Raw genomic sequence first — 11,734 nt, forward strand, 5'->3', positions numbered from 1 at the left:
GGTGTGTTTTGTGTTGGGGTGAGGGATGGTGTGGGGAATAGGATGGTGTGGTGTGTAGGGTGGGCGTTTGGTGGGTGAGTAGGGGGTGTTTGGGGGTTGGGTAGGGGAGTTAGAAGGGTTGGGGAGGCATCACGAGCCCCACATGACTGTGTTTTGGAGAGTTGTGTTCTACTCTCCAGTACGTTAAATAAATCGAGCCTCCCTTTCCGTGCAAGAGCTGTTCATTTAGCAATTTGTGTTCACCAGAGGTCTAATTATGTTCAGTAGTGAGAGCGAAGAGCAGCACTTGGAGTCGAGTGCCAGAGAATCTTATGCTGAAACTTTCTCATCTAATTCATGGAAATTAAATCTCTTCCGTGTCAAGCAGTGTTGTGACAAGGCACATTAACTCACTCCCTGCTCCACAGCAGTGCAATCTCTCGCCGAGCCCCGCGAGGATCGAACTGCCTGTCTTGCCATCTATTCATGCTCCCTTCCTCATTAGCTGGTCCCTCCACGCTCCCTCTGACCAGCTCCCATCCCTCTGCCCCCACACTGAGCTCCAGCATCCTCGCTGGAGGAGCACTCTCTTCTAAACCACCTACAGCACAGCAAGGCAGAGACAGTCACCTCTAGTGGCCCATTACTGGAGCCCAGCTGTTGCTATTCCAGGAGAGAGTCTGCTCTCTTTCTCTCTCTCTCTCTGCAAATTCTGGTACTTTGCAGTTGCTTGGTTTACTGACATCCCAGAATTCCCCATTGGTTGCAAAGGTTAGGATGTGAATTAGTGGGAGAGGAGACTTCCTGCTTTAAACAACATGGCAGGCAGATATTAAAGCACGTCCTGTACTGGCACAGGAGGAGGCCATTCGGCCCGTCGTGCCTGTGCCAGCTCTTTGAAAGAACTCTCCAATTAGTCCCACTCCCCGCTCTTTCCCCAGAGCCCTGCAAATTTCTCCTTTTCAAGTATTTATCCAATTCTACAGCTTATTGAGTAGCTGATAGGAATCCATGTCCAGGTCATTATTGGGAGGAGGATTTATTTGTTATCAGTCAGGCACAGAGCGTGGAAAGGAAATCATGCTAATCTAGTTCAGGTAATGAGGGGGGAGATTCTTCAGCGAGTGTCAGTGAAGTATTATTGCTTACAATCAGAGAGATACAGACTAAAGCGTTTACGATGAAGATTGATGACTAGGACTGGGAGAATTAACCAGGCATTGCTGATGCACAACACTCAAACACATTTCCACAACAGGATGATTGCAGTAAAAATCAAACAGAGCCATTTACAATCCCACTACAGTTTAAAGTAAATAACTCACAGCTCAGTGCTTAGAATCATCGAATCTCACAGCCCAGGAGGAGGCCTTTCGGCCCATCGTGCCTGTGCCGGCTCTTTGAAAGAGCTCTCCAATTAGTCCCACCCCCTGCTCTTTCCCCACAGCCCTGCTAATTTCACCTATTCCAGTATTTCTCCAATTCCCTTTTGAACGTTACTATTGAATCTGCTTCCACCGCCCTTTCAGGCAGCGCATTCCAGATCACAACAACTCGCTGTAAAAACATTCTCCTCATCTCCCCTCTGGTTCTTTTGCCAATTACTTTCAATCTGTGTCCTCTGGTTACTGACCCTCCTGCCACTGGATACAGTTTCTCTACAACGTATATTATTCATTGTAAAAATGGATTTCACAGCTGTGTAAAAGGACACTGGGATGGAAATGGCTCGACTGCTCGTCCACTGAAACTCCAGGAGTGGGCTGAGAAACCCCAGGGAAAGAGCAGAACTCCGCCATTGATGGGAGTTTCAACAACAACAACAACAACAACCTGCATTTATATAGCCCCTCTAACTAGTAAAACGTCCCAAGGTGCTTCACAGGAGCGTAAATCAGACAGAATTTGACACCGAGCCATGGGAGGAAATATTAGAATCATAGAATAATAGAATGGTAACAGCACGGTGAATTAGAGGCAAATCAGGTAGAGAAAGAGAAATAAAGATAGGGAAAGAAAGACTTTTTATTCATTCTCGGGATCTGGGCATCACTGGCGAGGTCAAAATTTATTATCATAGAATGGTTACAGCATGGAAGAAGGCCATTCGGCCCGTCGAGCCCGTGCCGGCTCTCTGCAAGAGCACTTCAGCTAGTCCCACTCCCCCGCCCTTTCCCCGGAGCCCTGCTAATTACTTTCCATCAGATAATTATCCAACTCCCCTTTGAAAGCTGTGATTGAATCTGCCTCCACCGCCCTTTCAGGCAGTGCATTCCAGATCACAACAACTTGCTGCGTAAAAAAGTATTTTCTTACGTCATCTTTGGTTCTTCTGCCAATCACCTTAAATCTGTGTCCTCTGGTTCTCGACCCTTCCGCCAATGGGAACAGTTTCTCTTTATCTACTCTGTCCAGACCCCTCATAATTTTGAACACCACTATTAAATCTCCCCTTAACCTTCTCTGCTCCAAGGAGAACAACCCCAGCTTCTCCAGTCTGTCAACATAACTGAAGTCCCTCATCCCTGGAACCATTCTCGTAAATCTTTTCTGCACCCTCTCTCAGGCCTTCACATCCTTCCTAAAGTGTGGTGCCCAGAATTGGACACAATACTCCAGTTGGGGCTGAACCAGTGTTTTATACAGGGTCATCATAATTTCCACACTTTTGTTCTCTATCCCTCTATTTATGAAGCCCAGGATCCCGTAAGCCTTTTTAACTGCTTTCTCAACCTGTCCTGCCACCTTCAACGCACACACACCCCCAGGTCTCTCTGTTCGTGCACCCCCTTCAGGATTGTACTCTTTAGTTTATATTTCCTCTCCTCATTCTTCCTACCAAAATGTATCACTTCACACATTTCTGTGTTAAGTTTCATCCGCCACGTGTCCGCCCATTTCACCAGCCTGTCTATGTCTTCCTGAAGTCTATCACTTTCCTCCTCACTGTTCACTGTATTTCCAAGCTTTGTGTCATCTGCAAATTTTGACATTGTGCCCTGTACACCCAAGTCCAAGTCATTAATATATATCAAGAAAAGCAGTGGTCCTAGAACCGACCCCTGGGGAACACCACTGTATACCTTCCTCCAGACTGAAAAACAACCGTTCACCACTACTCTCTGTTTCCTGTCACTTAGCCAATTCCGTATCCATGCTGCCACTGTCCCTTTTATTCCATGGGCTTCAACTTTGCTGGAAGCCTATTATGAGGCACTTTGTCGAACGTCTTTTGGAAATCCATGTACACCACATCAACCGCATTACCCTCATCAACCCTCTCTGTTACCTCATCAAAAAACTCAGTCAAGTTAGTTAAACATGATTTGCCTTTAACAAATCCATGCTGGCTTTCCTTAATTAATCCACACTTGTCCAAGTGACTGTTAATTTTGTCCCTGACTACTGTTTCTAAAAGCTTCCCCACTACCAAGGTTAAACTGACTGGTCTGTCGTTGCTGGGTTTATCCTTACACCCTTTTTTGAACAAGGGTGTAACATTCGCAATTCTCCAGTCCTCTGGCACCACGCCCATATTAGGACAGGTGACCGAACGTTTGGTCAAAGATTTAGGTTTTAAGGAGTATCTTAAAAGAGGAGCAAGATGTAGAGAGGTTTAGGGAGGGAATTTCCACAGCATAGGACCCAGGCAGCTGAAGGCACAGCATCCAATGGCGGGGTGAGTGGCAGCTTAGCCAGGACACCAGGGAGAACTCCCCTGCTTTTCTTCGAATAGTGGCCACAGAACCTTTTACATGCACCTGAGAGGGCAGATGGGGCCTCGGTTTAATGTCCCACCTCAAAGACGGCACCTATGACAGTGCGGCACTCCCTCAGTACTGACCCTCCGACAGTGAAGCGCTCCCTCAGTACTGCCCCCCTGACAGTGCGGCAGTCCCTCAGTCCTGACCCTCCGACAGTGCAGCACTGCCCCTCAGTGCTCTCAGCACTGCCCCTCCGACAGTGCAGCGCTCCCTCAGTACTGCCCCTCTGACAGTGCAGCGTTCCCTCAGTCCTGACCCTCCGACAGTGCAGCACTGCCCCTCAGTGCTCTCAGCACTGCTCCTCCGACAGTGCAGCGCTCCCTCAGTACTGCCCCTCTGACAGTGCAGCGTTCCCTCAGTCCTGACCCTCCGACAGTGCAGCACTGCCCCTCAGTGCTCTCAGCACTGCCCCTCCAACAGTTCAGTGCTCCCTCAGTACTGCCCCTCTGACAGTGCAGCGTTCCCTCAGTACTGACCCTCCGACTGTGCAGCGCTCCCTCAGAACTGCCCATCCAACAGTACTCACCATCCGACATTGCAGCGCTCCCTCAGTACTGCCCACTGGACAGTGCTGTGCTCCCTCAGTAATTCCCTCCGACAGTACTGCCCCTCTGACTGTGCAGCGCTCCATCAGTGCTGCCCCTCCGACAGTGCAGCACACCCTCAGTACTGCCCCTCCGACAGTACAGCGCTCTCGTAGTACTGCCCCTGACAGTGCAGCGCTCCCTCGGTACTGCCCCTCCGATTGTGCAGCGCTCCCTCAGTACTAACCCTCTGACAGTGCAGCACTCCCTCAGTACTGACCCTCCGACAGTGCAGCACTGCCCCTCAGTGCCCTCTCAGTACTGCCCCTCTGACAGTGCAGCACACCCTCAGTACTGGTCCTCCGACAGTGCACCACTCCCTCAGTACTGCCCCTCCAACAGTGCAGCGTTCGCTCAGTACTGTCCCTCCGACAGTTCAGCACTACCTCAGTACTACCCCTCCGATAGTTCAGCGCTCCCTCAGTACTGCCCCACCGACAGTGCAGCGTTCCCTCAGTACTGACCCTCCGACAGTTCAGTGCTCCCTCAGTACTGCCCCTCCGACTGTGCAGCGCTCCCTCAGTACTGCCACTCCGACTGTGCAGCACTCCCTCAGTACTGCCCATCCGACAGTACTGACCCTCCGACATTGCAGCGCTCCCTCAGTACTGACCCTCCGACATTGCAGCGCCTCCTCAGTACTGCCCCCTGGACAGTGCAGTGCTCCCTCAGTAATGCCCCTCCGACTGTGCAGCGCTCCCTCAGTTCTGCCCCTCTGACAGTGCAGCACACCCTCAGTACTGCCCCTCCAACAGTGCAGCACTCTCTCAGTACTGCCCCTGACAGTGCAGCGCTCCCTCGGTACTGCCCCTCCGACTGTGCAGCGCTCCCTCAGTACTAACCCTCTGACAGTGCAGTGCTCCCTCAGTACTGCCCCTCCGACTGTGCAGTGCTCCCTCAGTACTGCCCCTCCGACTGTGCAGCGCTCCCTCAGTACTGTCCCTCCGACAGTACTGCCCCTCCGACTGTGCAGCACTCCCTCAGAACTGTCCCTCCGATAGTACTGCCCCCCGACAGTGCAGCGCTCCCTCAGTACTGCCCCTCCGACATTGCAGCACCCCCTCGGTACTGCCCCTCCAACAGTGCGGCGCTCCCTCAGTGCTGCCCCCCCGACGGTGCAGCGCTTCCACAGTACTGCTCCTCTGACAATGCGGTGCTCCCTCAGTACTGCCAGCCCCACCAACAGTGCAGCACTCCCTCAGTACTGCCCCTCCGAAAGTGCAGCGCTCCCTCAGTACAGCCCCTCCGACAGTGTAGCGCTCCCTCAGTACTGACTCTCCAACAGTGCAGCGCTCCCTCAGTACTGCCCCTCCGACAGTGCAGCTCTCCCTCAGTACTGCCCCTCCGACAGTGCGTCAATCCCTCAGTACTTCCCTCCTGACAGTGCGGCACTCTCTTAGTACTGCCCCTCCGACAGTGTGGCAGTCCCTCAGTACTGCCCCTCCAACAGTTCGGCCCTCCCTCAGTACTGCCCCTCCGACAGTATGGCACTCCCTCAGTACTGACCCTCCGACAGTGCGGCACTCCCTCAGTACTGTCCCTCCGACTGTGCGGCACTCCCTCAGTACTGCCCCCCTGACAGTGCGGCACTCCCTCAGTACTGCCCCCCTGACAGTGTGGCACTCCCTCTGCACTTACCCAATGACAGTGCGGCACTCCCTCAGTACTGCCCCCCTGACAGTGCGGCACTCCCTCAGTACTGCCCCTCCGACAGTGCGGCACTCCCTCAGTACTGCCCCTCCGACAGTGTGGCACTCCCTCAGTACTGCCCCTCCGACAGTGCGGCACTCCCTCAGTACTGCCCCCCTGACAGTGCGGCACTCCCTCAGTACTGCCCCTCCGACAGTGCGGCACTCCCTCAGTACTGCCCCCCTGACAGTGCGGCACTCCCTCAGTACTGCCCCTCCGACAGTGCGGCACTCCCTCAGTACTGCCCCCATGACAGTGCGGCACTCCTTCAGTACTGCCCCTCCGACAGTGCGGCCCTCCCTCAGTCCTGATGCTCTGCTAGTGCAGCACTGATATACCTATCAATTCGTCCAATAAAAGGCGACGAGTTAAGAACGTAACTAAAGGTTTTTATTGACTAAATAACAGAGCCCACCCTCGTGGGTGATCGGGTCCAACAAGGAGGAATACCAGCCAGTCGACTACCTTTATACCTGGGCAGGTAGGTGGAGCCATGGGCGGAGTCGGAGGTGGTCAGCCCAGGTATAACAGCGCGACAAGAGGCGACCTCGTATCGTGATACAACGGTGATAACAATACAACAGTGATAACTATAGTGTAACGATAAAGTGGTTTACCACATTCACCCCTTGTTTAGATTTGAGTCCGGCGGGGTGAAGTGTACTACCAGTTCTGGTATGTCAGTCTGTCCGGAGGCCTCGTAAGCCTCTCCGATCGTCGCAGCGGCGGTGCTGCATTATCCGGTGTTAGTGCTGGTGTCTGCGTGGTCGGCGAAGGCTCGTGGGGTTCCGGCATGCCGTCTACCTGGGCTGGAATTGGGGGGGTGGTGGGGGGGGGTAAAGGTGGTGTCTCCGGAGTGCCCGAGGGTGCGAGGTCTCGTAAGGAGACAGTGTCCTCCCGCCCGTCTGGGTAAGCCACGTAGGCGTACTGGGGGTTGGCGTGCAGGAGGTTCACCCTTTCGACCAGGGGGTCTGTTTTATGGGCCCTCACGTGCTTTCGCAGCAAGACGGGCCCCGGAGAGGTCAGCCAGGTTGGTAGAGTGGTTCCCGTAGTCGACTTCCTGGGGAAAACAAACATTCGTTCATGGGGGGTGGCGTTAACGGCAGTGCAAAGTAGTGACCGGATGGAGTGCAGCGCTGTCGGGAGGACTTCCTGCCAGCGGGAGGTTGGGAGGCCCTTAGACTTTAAGGCTAAGAGGACGGCCTTCCATACCGTCGCGTTCTCTCTTTCCACCTGGCCGTTCCCTTGGGGGTTGTAGCTGGTGGTCCTACTTGCTGCAATACCTCTCGCTAGTAGGAACTGACGGAGTTCCTCGCTCATGAAAGAGGAGCCCCGGTCACTATGTATATAGTTTGGGAACCCGAACAAGGCGAAGAGGTCGTTCAGGCATTTAATGACCGTGGTACTGGTCATGTCTGGGCAGGGGAAGGCAAAGGGGAAACGGGAGTACTCATCAACAATGTTGAGGAAGTACACATTACGGTCAGAGGACGGGAGGGGCCCCTTAAAGTCGATGCTCAGGCGCTCGAAGGGGCGGGTGGCCTTGATCAGGCTTGCTCTGTCCGGCCTAAAGAAGTGCGGTTTGCACTCGGCGCAGGTCTGGCAGTTCCTGGTTATGGTCCTGACCTCCTCGATGGAGTAGGGCAGGTTGCGGGCCTTAATGAAGTGGTAAAGTCTGGTGACCCCGGGGTGGCAGAGGTCGTTGTGGAGGGTCTGAAGTCTATCACTTTGCGCGCTGGCGCATGTAATTCGTGACAGAGCATCGGGGGGTTCGTTCAGCTTACCTGGCCGGTACAAGATATCATAATCGTAGGTGGAGAGCTCGATTCTCCACCTCAAGATCTTGTCATTCTTGATTTTGCCCCTCAGCTTGTTATTAAACATAAAAGCGACCGAACGTTGGTCGGTAAGGAGGGTAAATCGTTTGCCTGCCAGGTAGTGCCTCCAGCGTCGTACCGCCTCCACAATCGCCTGGGCCTCCTTCTCGACCGACGAGTGTCGGATCTCAGGGCCCTGTAGGGTCCTTGAGAAGAAGGCCACCGGTCTCCCCTCCTGGTTAAGGGTGGCGGCTAGGGCGAAGTCGGATGCATCGCTCTCGACTTGGAAGGGGATGGACTCATCCACTGCGTGCATAGTGGCCTTGGCAATGTCTCCCTTAATGAGGGAGAAGGCTGCGCACGCTTCCTCCGTAAGGGGGAAGGATGTGGACTTCATGAGGGGTCTGGCTTTGTCCGCATAATTGGGCACCCATTGGGCATAGTAGGCGAAGAGCCCCAGGGTTCTCTTAAGTGCCTTAGGGCAGTGGGGGAGGGGTAGCTCCATGAGGGGGCGCATTCTTTCGGGGTCGGGGCCGATGAGTCCGTTCTCTACTACACAGCCAAGGATGGCAAGGCGCGAGGTGTTAAACACACATTTCTCCTTATTGTAGGTGAGGTTCAGCCGTTGGGCTGTACGGAGGAATTTCTCCAGATTCACGTCGTGGTCCTGCCGGTCGCGGCCGCAGATGGTGACGTTATCTAGGTAGGGGAATGTGGCCTGCAGTCCGTTCTGGTCAACCATCCGGTCCATCTCCCTTTGGAAGACCGAGACCCCGTTGGTGACACCGAAGGGGACCCTAAGGAAGTGGTATAGGCGCCCATTCGCCTCGAAGGCGGTGTACTGGCGGTCCTCGGGGTGGATAGGGAGTTGGTGGTAGGCCGACTTAAGGTCGATGGTCGAGAATATGCGGTATTGTGCAATCTGATTGACCATGTCAGATATGCGGGGAAGGGGGTATGCGTCCAGCTGGGTGTATCTGTTTATGGTCTGGCTGTAGTCGATGACCAGGCGATTTTTATTGCCGGTCTTAACGACCACGACCTGGGCACGCCAGGGGCTGTTGCTCCCCTCGATGATGCCCTCCTTCAGGAGACGCTGCACCTCAGAGCAAATGAAAGCTCTGTCCCCAGCGCTGTACCGCCTGCTCTTGGTAGCGACGGGTTTGCAGTCGGGGGTGAGGTTAGCGAACAGGGAAGGTGGCGGCACCTTGAGGGTGGATAGGCTGCAGGTGTTACGCGGTGGGCGGTTTAACCTTCGCTGGTTGTCGACTGTGAGTGGGGGGAGGGGTCCACCGTATGCTAGGGTTACACTTTGGAGGTGGGATTGGAAGTCCAGCCCTAGTAGGACGGCAGCGCAGAGCTGGGGGAGGACGAGGAGTTTAAAGTTTTTATACTCTGTACCCTTAACCGACAAGGTCACAGCACAGTAGCCGCTAATGTCCGTGGCGTGGGACCTCGATGCCATCGAGATTCGGTTGCGCGTTGGCAGGACAGGGAGGGAGTAGTGGCTCACCGTGTCTGGGTGGATGAAGCTCTCCGTGCTTCCGCTGTCGAACAGGCAGGTCGTGGCGTGGCCGTTTACTTTGATGTCCATCATCGACTTGGACAGGTGGTGTGGGCGGGCTTGATCCAGAGTGACGGAGGCTAGCGTGTAGGTAAGCGAGTCGTTGTCGTCTGCGGGCGAGGCGGTCGTCGGGTCCGGGGGCCCGGTGGCAGTCGGGCGTGGTGGGTAAAATGGCATCTCCCACGAGGTAGGACAAAATGGCGGAGAAGATGGCTGCCCCCATAACTCACATGAGGCACTATTGGGGTCGGTTGCCTTGATCAAAGATGGCCGCCCCATGACTCACGTGTGGGGATACTGGCCTCAGTTGCCGTGAAAGAAGATGGCCGCCCCCACAGTTCGCATGAGGCACTGCTGGCCTCTGAAGATCCGCTCCTGCAGGCCTTAGAGAAATGGCCTTTCTTCCTGCAGGTTGTGCAGGTAGAGTTCCTGGCTGGGCAGCGCGACCTCGGGTGCTTCTCCTGGCCGCAAAAGAAGCAGCCGGCGGCCCGATCGCGGGTGCCCGATGTCGGAGCCGGTACCGGGGGTGGCGGGCCCGGTCGGGTCCGGGACGCCGACGCTGAGGTAGGTCCCGGGGGCGGTGCTGCGAAGGGTATTGCGGTAGGGGTCGGGCCCGAGTCCCAGGGTCGCGAGCAGTACCTGGAAAACGCCTCCTGGTCCTGATGGGCCACCTCCAGGGAGAGAGCGAGGGCTTCAGCTTTGTCCAGGTCGAGGTCTTTAGCTTCAAGCAGTCTTTGCCGTGAGTAGTCGGACCGTAGGCCTTTCACAAAGGCATCGCGGATATTATCTTCCGTATTTTCAACAGCCGTCACCGCTTTAAAGTCACAGTTCCTGCCGAGTGCTCTTAGCGCCCGTAAAAATTCAGCTACAGACTCTCCTGGCTGTTGCGGGCGGGATCTTAGGAGGTGCCTGGTGTACATGTAATTTACCGGGCTGCGGTACTGCTGTTTCAGTAGGTTGATAGCGGCCTCGTACGTAGTCGTGTCCTGTATGAGTGCGTATACTCTCGGGCTCGCTTGGGCGTTCAGAAGTCTTAGTTTGGATCTCTGCGGGGCGCCGGATTCTTCCAGGTAGGATTCGAAGCAGTCCAGCCAGTGTTTGAAGTTGAGGGCTGCGTTTGCTGCCTGTGGGTTTAGATCCAGGTACGGTGGTTTGAGGGCTTGCAGCCAAGCCGGCTGGTGTGGCTGTGCTTCTGGGAGGGCTTCTGGCTGGCCAGTAGTAGACATCTTTAAAATTTAGTCAATAAAATTGATATACCTATCAATTCGTCCAATAAAAGGCGACGAGTTAAGAACGTAACTAAAGGTTTTTATTGACTAAATAACAGAGCCCACCCTCGTGGGTGATCGGGTCCAACAAGGAGGAATACCAGCCAGTCGACTACCTTTATACCTGGGCAGGTAGGTGGAGCCATGGGCGGAGTCGGAGGTGGTCAGCCCAGGTATAACAGCGCGACAAGAGGCGACCTCGTATCGTGATACAACGGTGATAACAATACAACAGTGATAACTATAGTGTAACGATAAAGTGGTTTACCACAAGCACTCCCTCAGTACTGCCCCTCCGACAGTGCAGCACTCCCTCAGTACTGCCATTCCGACAGTGCGGCACTCCCTCAGTACTGCACCTCCGACAGTTCGGCCCTCCCTCAGCACTGCCCCTCCGACAGTATGGCACTCCCTCAGTACTGACCCTCCGACAGTGCGGCACTCCATCAGTACTGTCCCTCCGACAGTGCGGCACTCCCTCAGTACTGCCCCCCTGACAGTGCGGCACTCCCTCACTACTGCCCCTCTGACAGTGCGGCACTCCCTCAGTACTGGCCCTCCGAAAGTGCGGCCCTCCCTCAGTACTGATGCTCTGACAGTGCAGCACTCCCTCAGTACTGACCCTCCGACAGTGCGGCACTCCCTCAGTACTGTCCCTCCGACAGTGCGGCACTCCCTCAGTACTGCCCCCCTGACAGTGCGGCACTCCTTCAGTACTGCCCCCCTGACAATGCGGCACTCCCTCTGCACTTCCCCAATGACAGTGCGGCACTCCCTCAGTACTGCCCCCCTGACAGTGCGGCATTCCCTCAGTACTGCCCCTCCGACAGTGCGGCACTCCCTCAGTACTGCCCCTCCGACAGTGTGGCACTCCCTCAGTACTGCCCCTCCGACATTGCGGCACTCCCTCAGTACTGCTCCCATGACAGTGCGGCACTCCTTCAGTACTGCCCCTCCGACAGTGCGGCCCTCCCTCAGTACTGATGCTCTGACAGTGCAGCACTCCCTCAGTACTGCCCCTCCGACAGTGCAGCACTCCCTCAGTACTGCGCCTCCGACAGTGCGGCAC

This window comes from Somniosus microcephalus, chromosome 3, assembly GCF_052327205.1.
Source record: "Somniosus microcephalus isolate GS21.2 chromosome 3, FLI_Smic_1.0, whole genome shotgun sequence".
NCBI lineage: Eukaryota > Metazoa > Chordata > Chondrichthyes > Squaliformes > Somniosidae > Somniosus > Somniosus microcephalus.